The following is a 12044-nucleotide window of genomic DNA, read 5'->3' on the forward strand; positions in this document are numbered from 1 at the left end:
CCCTAACATCGCCGACACCTACCTTCAATTATTAACCCCTAATCTGCCGACCGGAGCTCACCGCTATTCTAATAAATGTATTAACCCCTAAAGCTAAGTCTAACCCTAACACTAACACCCCCCTAACTTAAATATAATTTACATCTAACGAAATAAATTAACTCTTATTAAATAACTTATTCCTATTTAAAGCTAAATACTTACCTGTAAAATAAATCCTAATATAGCTACAATATAAATTACATTTATATTATAGCTATTTTAGGATTAATATTTATTTTACAGGCAACTTTGTAATTATTTTAACCAGGTACAATAGCTATTAAATAGTTAAGAACTATTTAATAGTTACCTAGTTAAAATAATTACAAATTTACCTGTAAAATAAATCCTAACCTAAGTTATAATTAAACCTAACACTACCCTATCAATAAAATAATTAAATAAACTACCTACAATTACCTACAATTAACCTAACACTACACTATCAATAAATTAATTAAACACAATTGCTACAAATAAATACAATTAAATAAACTATCTAAAGTACAAAAAATAAAAAAGAACTAAGTTACAGAAAATAAAAAAATATTTAAAAACATAAGAAAAATATTACAACAATTTTAAACTAATTACACCTACTCTAAGCCCCCTAATAAAATAGCAAAGACCCCCAAAATTAAAAATTCCCTACCCTATTCTAAAATACAAAAATTACAAGCTCTTTTACCTTACCAGCCCTGAACAGGGCCCTTTGCGGGGCATGCCCCAAGAAGTTCAGCTCTTTTGCCTGTAAAAGAAAACATACAATACCCCCCCCCAACATTACAACCCACCACCCACATACCCCTAATCTAACCCAAACCCCCCTTAAATAAACCTAACACTAATCCCCTGAAGATCTTCCTACCTTGTCTTCACCATACCAGGTTCACCGATCCGTCCTGGCTCCAAGATCTTCATCCAACCCAAGCGGGGGTTGGCGATCCATAATCCGGTGCTGAAGAGGTCCAGAAGAGGCTCCAAAGTCTTCATCCTATCCGGCAAGAAGAGGACATCCGGACCGGCAAACATCTTCTCCAAGCCGCATCTTCTATCTTCTTCCATCCGGTGCGGAGCGGGTCCATCTTGAAGCAGGCGACGCGGATCCATCCTCTTCTTCCGATGTCTCCCGACGAATGACGGTTCCTTTAAGGGACGTCATCCAAGATGGCGTCCCTCGAATTCCGATTGGCTGATAGGATTCTATCAGCCAATCGGAATTAAGGTAGGAATTTTCTGATTGGCTGATGGAATCAGCCAATCAGAATCTAGTTCAATCCGATTGGCCGATCCAATCAGCCAATCAGATTGAGCTCGCATTCTATTGGCTGATCAGAACAGCCAATAGAATGCGAGCTCAATCTGATTGGCTGATTGGATCAGCCAATCGGATTGAACTTGATTCTGATTGGCTGATTCCATCAGCCAATCAGAAAATTCCTACCTTAATTCCGATTGGCTGATAGAATCCTATCAGCCAATCGGAATTCGAGGGACGCCATCTTGGATGACGTCCCTTAAAGGAACCGTCATTCGTCGGGAGACATCGGAAGAAGAGGATGGATCCGCGTCGCCTGCTTCAAGATGGACCCGCTCCGCACCGGATGGAAGAAGATAGAAGATGCGGCTTGGAGAAGATGTTTGCCGGTCCGGATGTCCTCTTCTTGCCGGATAGGATGAAGACTTTGGAGCCTCTTCTGGACCTCTTCAGCACCGGATTATGGATCGCCAACCCCCGCTTGGGTTGGATGAAGATCTTGGAGCCAGGACGGATCGGTGAACCTGGTATGGTGAAGACAAGGTAGGAAGATCTTCAGGGGATTAGTGTTAGGTTTATTTAAGGGGGGTTTGGGTTAGATTAGGGGTATGTGGGTGGTGGGTTGTAATGTTGGGGGGGGGGTATTGTATGTTTTCTTTTACAGGCAAAAGAGCTGAACTTCTTGGGGCATGCCCCGCAAAGGGCCCTGTTCAGGGCTGGTAAGGTAAAAGAGCTTGTAATTTTTGTATTTTAGAATAGGGTAGGGAATTTTTTATTTTGGGGGTCTTTGTTATTTTATTAGGGGGCTTAGAGTAGGTGTAATTAGTTTAAAATTGTTGTAATATTTTTCTTATGTTTGTAAATATTTTTTTATTTTCTGTAACTTAGTTCTTTTTTATTTTTTGTACTTTAGATAGTTTATTTAATTGTATTTATTTGTAGCAATTGTGTTTAATTAATTTATTGATAGTGTAGTGTTAGGTTAATTGTAGGTAATTGTAGGTAGTTTATTTAATTATTTTATTGATAGTGTAGTGTTAGGTTTAATTATAACTTAGGTTAGGATTTATTTTACAGGTAAATTTGTAATTATTTTAACTAGGTAACTATTAAATAGTTCTTAACTATTTAATAGCTATTGTACCTGGTTAAAATAATTACAAAGTTGCCTGTAAAATAAATATTAATCCTAAAATAGCTATAATATAAATGTAATTTATATTGTAGCTATATTAGGATTTATTTTACAGGTAAGTATTTAGCTTTAAATAGGAATAAGTTATTTAATAAGAGTTAATTTATTTCGTTAGATGTAAATTATATTTAAGTTAGGGGGGTGTTAGTGTTAGGGTTAGACTTAGCTTTAGGGGTTAATACATTTATTAGAATAGCGGTGAGCTCCGGTCGGCAGATTAGGGGTTAATAATTGAAGGTAGGTGTCGGCGATGTTAGGGAGGGCAGATTAGGGGTTAATACTATTTATTATAGGGTTAGTGAGGCGGATTAGGGGTTAATACATTTATTATAGTAGCGCTCAGGTCCGCTCGGCAGATTAGGGGTTAATAAGTGTAGGCAGGTGTCGGCGACGTTGTGGGGGGCAGATTAGGGGTTAATAAATATAACATAGGGGTCGGCGATGTTAGGGGCAGCAGATTAGGGGTACATAGGGATAACGTAGGTGGCGGCGATTTGCGGTCGGAAGATTAGGGGTTAATTATTTTAAGTAGCTTGCGGCGACGTTGTGGGGGGCAAGTTAGGGGTTAATAAATATAATATAGGGGTCGGCGGGGTTAGGGGCAGCAGATTAGGGGTACATAAGTATAACGTAGGTGGCGGTCGGCAGATTAGGGGTTAAAAATTTTAATCGAGTGGCGGCGATGTGGGGGGACCTCGGTTTAGGGGTACATAGGTAGTTTATGGGTGTTAGTGTACTTTAGGGTACAGTAGTTAAGAGCTTTATAAACCGGCGTTAGCCAGAAAGCTCTTAACTCCTGCTATTTTCAGGCGGCTGGAATCTTGTCGTTAGAGCTCTAACGCTCACTGCAGAAACGACTCTAAATACCGGCGTTAGAAAGATCCCATTGAAAAGATAGGCTACGCAAATGGCGTAGGGGGATCTGCGGTATGGAAAAGTCGCGGCTGAAAAGTGAGCGTTAGACCCTTTAATCACTGACTCCAAATACCAGCGGGCGCCCAAAACCAGCGTTAGGAGCCTCTAACGCTGGTTTTGACGGCTACCGCCGAACTCTAAATCTAGGCCAATGTGTCTAGGGAACTCCAGGGTCCTAACCACCGGGGAAGAAAAAAATTAATTTTAATTTTATTTTTATTTTCTGACCCGCAAGTTGGACTCATCTGTGTAAAAATCTAGAATCTAAAAATATATATATATACATATTGTTAGACATATAAACTTTAGGGGTTCCCTTTATTGCCAGAAATTGATGAGATTGTAAATAATCTGAGTTGAGCCCTCCTGGGTATCTGGTTTTTAGCTTAAATATCTAGAAAACCTCTATTTTACCCAGGAGTGCCTCCCGGTCTCCACCCCTTTCTGGGGGAGTAACCCTTTCAATACATGTCCAGTTAAATGTCTCTGTGCTCTTATTGTGTATTTGTGCAAAGTGCTGTATGAGTGGAGTACTAGCCGTTCCAATTTTAATATTCGAAAGGTGTTCCCTAATCCTGGACCTTATCTCACGTGTCATGAGACCCACGTACTGTTTTTCACAACTTCTGCAGGTTATAAGGTAGATCACAAAAGTTGACCTACAGTTTAAACAAGATAGTTTATTAAAAAATTGTCCTGTGACCGTAGAGTTAAAGGTGTCCCCTGTATCAACTTTTGTGCATGCCACACAAGTTCTATTGTGGCACCGAAACATGCCATGGGTAGTGAGCCAAGAAGACTCATTTCTTACCCTCTGTGGTAATTTAGTAGGAGCAATTAGATTTCCAATTGACTTCCCTTTCTTGTAAGCAAATTTACATTGTCTCACTGTAAAGTCTGCCAGGGCATCATCTGCCCTCAATAGGGGGATGTGTTTCTTTATTATTTTACAGATTTCATTGTATTGCTCAGAGTAGTCAGTAATGAAAAGAACATTATTCTGACCCTTTGTCTGTACTTGGGACTCTGTCCTATTGTGTCCTTTCAATAAATCTTCCCTGTCCAATCGCTCTACTGTATTGAAAGCCTCCTTAATAACCCCTGTTTCATAGCCTCGTTCCTTTAGACGATTAGATAAATTTTCAGCCTGTTGGTTATATGTGGATTGGTCGGAGCAGTTTCTTTTAAGGCGAATAAACTGGCCTTTAGCTACCCCTCTGAAGACACTCTTCGGGTGATTGCTCCTGGCATGAAGCAGTGTGTTACCAGTGATCGGTTTTCTGTACACATTGGTATCCACTAGCTTCCCATGACTACCTGACAAGGTTAATATTTTCCACATTCCATTCATGCGTAAAACCTAAGTTCAAGTCATTTGAATTTAGATAATACAAAAAATCATCATTCTGTTCTCCTTGCCAGATGACCAGAAAGTCATCTATGAACCTTTTATACAGCACAATGTTTGAGCTGAAAGAGTTCCTATCTCCATATATGTGGCACTGCTCCCACCAACCCATGAAAAGGTTGGCGTACGATGGGGCAAACTTAGCCCCCATCGCAGTGCCACAGATCTGGAGATAGAAAACCCCCTCGAACTCAAAGTAATTGTGCTGTAGTAAGAACTGTGTAACCCGTAATACAAAGTTACAAAAATCAGGATTCTCTCCATAGTACTTCCCCATGTAAAAGGCAATCGCCTGGATGCCCTTCTCATGGGGTATGGACGAGTACAGTGACTTTACGTCGATTGTAAGCCACTTGTACTCTTTCTTCCAGATTATATTGGAAACCAGATTCAGGATATGTGTGGAATCCTTGACATAACTCCACAAGTCCAACACTATTGGCTGTAGTATAAAATCAAGCCATTCAGAGAGGTGTTCTGTGAGGGACCCAATCCCACTCACTATGGATCTCCCTGTCATATTTGTTATGGACTTGTGGATTTTGGGGTGGTGGTTGAAAACTGGAATAACCGGATTTTCTACCAACAGATAATCACAAGTTTCTTTATCTAAGAAACCCGCATGCTCCCCATCATCTATTAAATCTCTCAATTCTTTTTTGAAAGCTTTAGTGGGGTTACTTATAAGGATCCTGTAATTACATGGATCATTAAGTTGTCTGTGGGCTTCGTTCACAAAGGCAGCACGGTCCATTACCACTACTGAACCATCTTTATCGGCTGCCCTTATGACCAGATCCCCATTTTTATTTAGGTCCTCCAAAGCCTTCCTTTCTAGAGGAGACAGATTGTACTTAGGTTTAGTCATTTTATAATGTAAATTTGTCAGATCAGATTCTACTCTTTTCTGAAACTTTTCAATAATTGATCCCCTACTTTGTATGGGGTAGAAATCTGACTTGCACTTTAGTTTCGGATAGGCATGTATCCCAAGATTAGCTCCAATAGTTCCATCACTGGCTAGAGATTCCAATGTGGATAACCCACATAAGTCTTGAAAATCAAGACCTTCATGTTCTATACTGTTGGTCCTATACGGGGGTAAAGGTCCCATTGTGTTAGCACTAACTTCATCTGATTTGTTGGAAAAATATTTCTTAAGGGTTACTTTTCTGATGAACCTGTTTACATCTAGCAAGGTGTTAAAAATGTTAAAATAACTAGTTGGTACTTAATACTTTTATTTCAGTATTATTCAAAACATGAGTGGACAGATTTATTACACTGCTCATTGGTATCTCATCTGTTTTTGATTGGTTCTCAACGTGTACCCTCCCTTGTGAAGACCTGTCATACCTTTTCCCCCCCTTCTAGTCCTGGGGTCATGGAAAAAACCTGGTTCAACTCTATTTGTTCTCTTATATTAGGTGACTCCCCCACTGGTGGTATACCTTCCTGTGCAATATATCTAGATGTATGTGTTTGTTTCTTTAATATTGACACTGGGGGTGCTGCACTTTCTTTTGGTCTTGTGGACCTTAACTGTTCTTGAGAGTATGTAGCTTTAGAAGGGTCCACATGGGTAGAACCAGTTAACGAGTGTTTTTGCTGTGGGTATGGTAGAGTAGGCGCTTGGGGAGGGGCAGATATCAAGGGGGTTGTAAAACCCTTCCTCTCCTGAGCTATTACCTGTTGACTCAGTATCACTATCTGTGAACTGTATGTGTCTGCTCTGTCTGCCTCTACCTCTACCTCTACGCCTTCCTCTATTACCTCTACCCCTAACTTCTTGATATCTCCTCTGATTATATTATCTCCTTCTCTGGGCCCTCTCTTTCCTATTCCAGATGTATACAGTATTATTAGAATAATCCAATTGGTCCCGTATATACTTATTGTGTTTACGCTCCAATAAAACAGCCTTGGCCTCTAACACAGCATTTTTTAAGAGAGTATCAAATTTAACATAATCATTCTAATCACACCTCTTATTTAACTCATCCTGTACCAAAATGATTTTAGCTGATACATCTTTTAACAGACTCATTTTGTAATCAATAATATGATTAATCAGTTTAAAAGAACACTCTGTCAGGGTATTGTTCCAGAGGTTAATAAACACAACATCATCAGTGGAAAAAGTTGGATATTTGTCCAATCTCAAACCCCTAGGTATGAGTTTAATTTTTAAATATGATTCTAATGACCAGATGTCCCATTTGATTTTGTTTTCTCTTAAGAGCAAATCCTCCATTTCATCAAATAAGGCTGATAGAGTGTATTTAGAACGATCTAGAGTAAACACAAAGTCTGCATCTTGGTTAAGCAAATCCCTTTCATGCTCATTTCTTAGTGAGAAATATGTCCTTGTGGGCAACAGATCTGTGTTACTAGCAGTGTTCATAATGTCCCCAAATAAAAGTCTGTTTAGAGCAATAATGGCCCAAAAGCTGGGAAACAAAAAAACACTTATACAATTATATTACCCTGGGGAGAAGAAGACGTGACTTTGGTTTAAGAATGTTATTGCAAATAATGTGTCTAGGGAACTCCATGGTCCTAACCACTGGGGAAGAAAAAAATTAATTTTAATTTTATTTTCATTTTCTGACCCCCAAGTTGGACTCATCTGTGTAAAAATCTAGAATCTAAATATATATATATATATAGTAGGTAATTGATTCAAAGCACTCTCTGGACTTCAGATAATAAAGGCAACATTTATTATGATAGTGACGTTTCGGGACCAAACCTGTCCCTTCCTCTGACAGTCAAACAATGCAAAAATCAAACTTAAATAGGCCATTCAGACCCTCCCCTGTATTGCTACCAATCACAGGTAAGCGTGTGCAAAAGTGAAGACCACACCAAAATAAGGTGTGGACAAGTGATAGTGTATTATGTGTATTTATAAAGGTGTAAAACATATATAAAGCTAAAAAATCATCATTAGTGTAATCCTCATATATCCAAGTGAGCTTTGATCATGATAATTAAATTACAAAACCTTATTAGTGTAAACTAACATAATGCATGTTAAGGATTCACCCCTCCTTCAGAGTGCTCAAAATGGACTCTACCACTATTCAGTGGATCCTCCCCTATTCATTGATAGGTTTTAATCCACAGTCACAATACTATTATATAATATGACTACCAAGATCATCAAAACATTAAACCAAGCTATTTCCTATTGCTGTAACTTCACAGCACCTTATAGATGGGGTGTTAATAATCATTAACACTAAAAGATTTATATAAACCATGCGATGAAATCGCAACTCAATGCTGCTATCACCATAACAAATATTGACACACCCCTTCTGTTCTCATAGGTCAAGCATACACACCCCTTCTCTACTTCCTTATGTGTTGGAAAATAGATTAACGAAAGCTAGCAGATCCTTACTAGATTTAGTGGCCAAAAACATTAGGAGCGCTTCTGTCATTAGGTGTTACTTAACCGCATATAATTATAGCAGCATACACTGTGCGATCAGATCGCAGCTAAGGGTTATCGTCATCATATCATCTGTGAACACACCCCTCCTGCTCTCATAGGTCAGAAGTACATACCATCTCACCATTTCCATACGATTTAGAAAATAAACGTATTTTCACTAAATTAGTAACTGATACATTGGAAGCACATCTCCCATAGGGTGTTTCACAACCACATTATATATTTATAATAGTATAAGCCGTGCGCTAAACTCACAGCTGAGGGGAACTGTCATCCTGATATCTGTAACCACACCCCTCCATTTCTCATAGGTCAACCGTAACCACCGCTTTTCATCACAAGTATAAGCTGGAATGTAAATAAATAAAACAACCAAACACTCCATTAATCAATCCCCTAGGCTATTAACCTGGATCCAAATCCTAAGTGCTAATGTAACATGCGTTATAGTCATACTGAGCGATCATCGTTATAATATGTGTAACCATAGTGTAAGGGTTAATCAAACCGTCACTGCCAATCACTATTACTATAGCGCCACACACCCCCCGTGCCAAACCCAAAGTGGCTAGTACTCACAGCCGCACTGATAATCTCAGAGGTGATCCGGCGCTAGAATTCTTCAACATAGACTTCTGTCATAGCAGTCGCAGGCGTGAAGGCACCAAACACTCAATAATGACCAGAAGCGCATAAGTGATGTCTCAGCATCACAACAGTTATATCAAATGCTCAAATGAGCACTTCATGTTAGGATATATAGACCCCTTATCTTACATACTAACTACAACCAGAATAAACACTCCAATACCTGTAGTTTCATAAGACCTACGGTATTGCACAAACAGGTAAATCTTAGCCCTCCTCATGAAAACACTGTGGGGTAATATCAAACACAAAATTGTAAGCACCTAAAGGATAATATAAATACATATTGATTGAAACTTCTATATATCCTATGAGGATCTTTTATCAAATGTATGTTCAGAACATCAATTAAATGCCAAGACACATACTTAAATGTCCAAACCACTGAGAAAACTATGTACAGGAGTGGTCATATCATCAAATATAGGTGAACAGAGTCAAAAGAATTACCTAAAAATAAAAAACAAAAATCACAGTTGAGCACTTGAAGAGTGTGAATCTCACAAATCGAGCTGATCAGGCTCTAATCAATATAAGTGTGTGAACAATTGGTGGTGTATTGCAAACCCCACGTGGTACATGGTGAAATAAAGAAAATGATAAACATACAATTACACATACTAAAATTAAAAATTTAAATTAAAAGCACAAGTGTCTACTGTAAAGTAACAAGAAAACTGGGATAAACCCATGAATACATGGCCTCAATAACTAATTGTAGACTAAATGAATAAAGCTAGAAATCAAATACTATTACATAAGAGGCAAAAACATTACTAGGCCATCGGGTTCTCTCATTTGTATATAATGAATCAGGACTCTCATTTGGTAATTAGGTCCATGAATTAACCCAAGAATGCTTGCCATCCGGATTGTATATTAAGTCCTCTGGGCGCCAGTGTACCCAGTTCATGGATCCAACGTGCCTGCTTTTGGAGCAGAATCTTCGCTCTGTTACCTCCTCGTCTCAGTGGTGGCACATGATTGATCAGGCGAAACCTGAGATCAGTGACTGAATGATTATTGTCAAGAAAGTGTCGGGCAACAGGTTGTCCAGATTTTCCACTCTCAAGTGCAGCTCTAATACTTGAACGGTGGTTAGCCATTCGAGTTCTGGCATCATCAGTCGATTTCCCAATATAAAACTTCCCACATGGGCAGTTGAGGAGGTATATAATATGTGTAGTAGTACACGTTAGGAACCAGTTGATCTTATACTTCTTCTTTTTTTCGGGGTGTTGGAACGCATTCCCAGTGTGCATACTGTTACTTGTGACGCAGCTTAAACATTTAAAGCACCCATTTTTCTTTTTAAGCCATGATTGCTTTTCCATCAACGGGGAGATATCCGTTTTCATAAGGCAGTCTCGTAAACTTTGCCCTCTTCTGTAGGATAGTCTAGGTGCCCTCCAGTGCTTGAATGGTAAGTTACTATCTGTTTCAATAATCTTCCACTCATCTTTAATGGCTCTCAGGATCTGATACTGATCGTATCAGTTACTAATTTAGTGAAAATACGTTTATTTTCTAAATCGTATGGAAATGGTGAGATGGTATGTACTTCTGACCTATGAGAGCAGGAGGGGTGTGTTCACAGATGATATGATGACGATAACCCTTAGCTGCGATCTGATCGCACAGTGTATGCTGCTATAATTATATGCGGTTAAGTAACACCTAATGACAGAAGCACTCCTAATGTTTTTGGCCACTAAATCTAGTAAGGATCTGCTAGCTTTCGTTAATCTATTTTCCAACACATAAGGAAGTAGAGAAGGGGTGTGTATACTTGACCTATGAGAACAGGAGGGGTGTGTCAATATTTGTTATGGTGATAGCAGCATTGAGTTGCGATTTCATCGCATGGTTTATATAAATCTTTTAGTGTTAATGATTATTAACACCCCATCTATAAGGTGCTGTGAAGTTACAGCAATAGGAAATAGCTTGGTTTAATGTTTTGATGATCTTGGTAGTCATATTATATAATAGTATTGTGACTGTGGATTAAAACCTATCAATGAATAGGGGAGGATCCACTGAATAGTGGTAGAGTCCATTTTGAGCACTCTGAAGGAGGGGTGAATCCTTAACATGCATTATGTTAGTTTACACTAATAAGTTTTTGTAATTTAATTATCATGATCAAAGCTCACTTGGATATATGAGGGTTACACTAATGATGATTTTTTAGCTTTATATATGTTTTACACCTTTATAAATACACATAATACACTATCACTTGTCCACACCTTATTTTGGTGTGGTCTTCACTTTTGCACACGCTTACCTGTGATTGGTAGCAATACAGGGGAGGGTCTGAATGGCCTATTTAAGTTTGATTTTTGCATTGTTTGACTGTCAGAGGAAGGGACAGGTTTGGTCCCGAAACGTCACTATCATAATAAATGTTGCCGTTATTATCTGAAGTCCAGAGAGTGCTTTGAATCAATTACCTACTACATACTCCTGAGAGCACCCTGGCAGTTGTGGAGAGTTGGTGAGAGTCCAGATACTGAACTTTGCTATATTATATATATATATATATATATATATATATATATACATATTGTTAGACATATAAACTTTAGGGGTTCCCTTTATTGCCAGAAATTGATGAGATTGTAAGAGAGTTGAGCCTTCCTGGGTATCTGGGCACTTAACCAATATGTCTGTATGCCGTTGATTACTAACACTGCTGAGTAATTCCACACATTAAATAGCATAAAGCCTGTCATAACAGAATCACAGCACAGATCCAGTCATTTATTTCTTGACAGGAGTTTAGAGCACTGCACAACATTAATGCATAGTTCAAAAGAAGCAGATACACCTAGGACAGAGCCCTACAGCAAGATATTTAACAAACAGTATGCAATGTCTCAGAGCCCATTTATACACAATAGATGCATGTAATGTATTCACAGACAGGAGTCTCTCATGTATTTCTGAGTACCAACAACAAGGCTTTTATCATGCAGATTTCCTACAACCTCATCACTGCTACTAACTTGCTGGTTCTCTAGATGTACCCATTTGTGTGCCCATCCCCCATTGAATAGCAGTAAATCAAAGGAGCTTTAACTTTCCACAGCTCCGCTGAGTGCTTATCATC

Source organism: Bombina bombina, chromosome 4, assembly GCF_027579735.1.
Source record: "Bombina bombina isolate aBomBom1 chromosome 4, aBomBom1.pri, whole genome shotgun sequence".
NCBI lineage: Eukaryota > Metazoa > Chordata > Amphibia > Anura > Bombinatoridae > Bombina > Bombina bombina.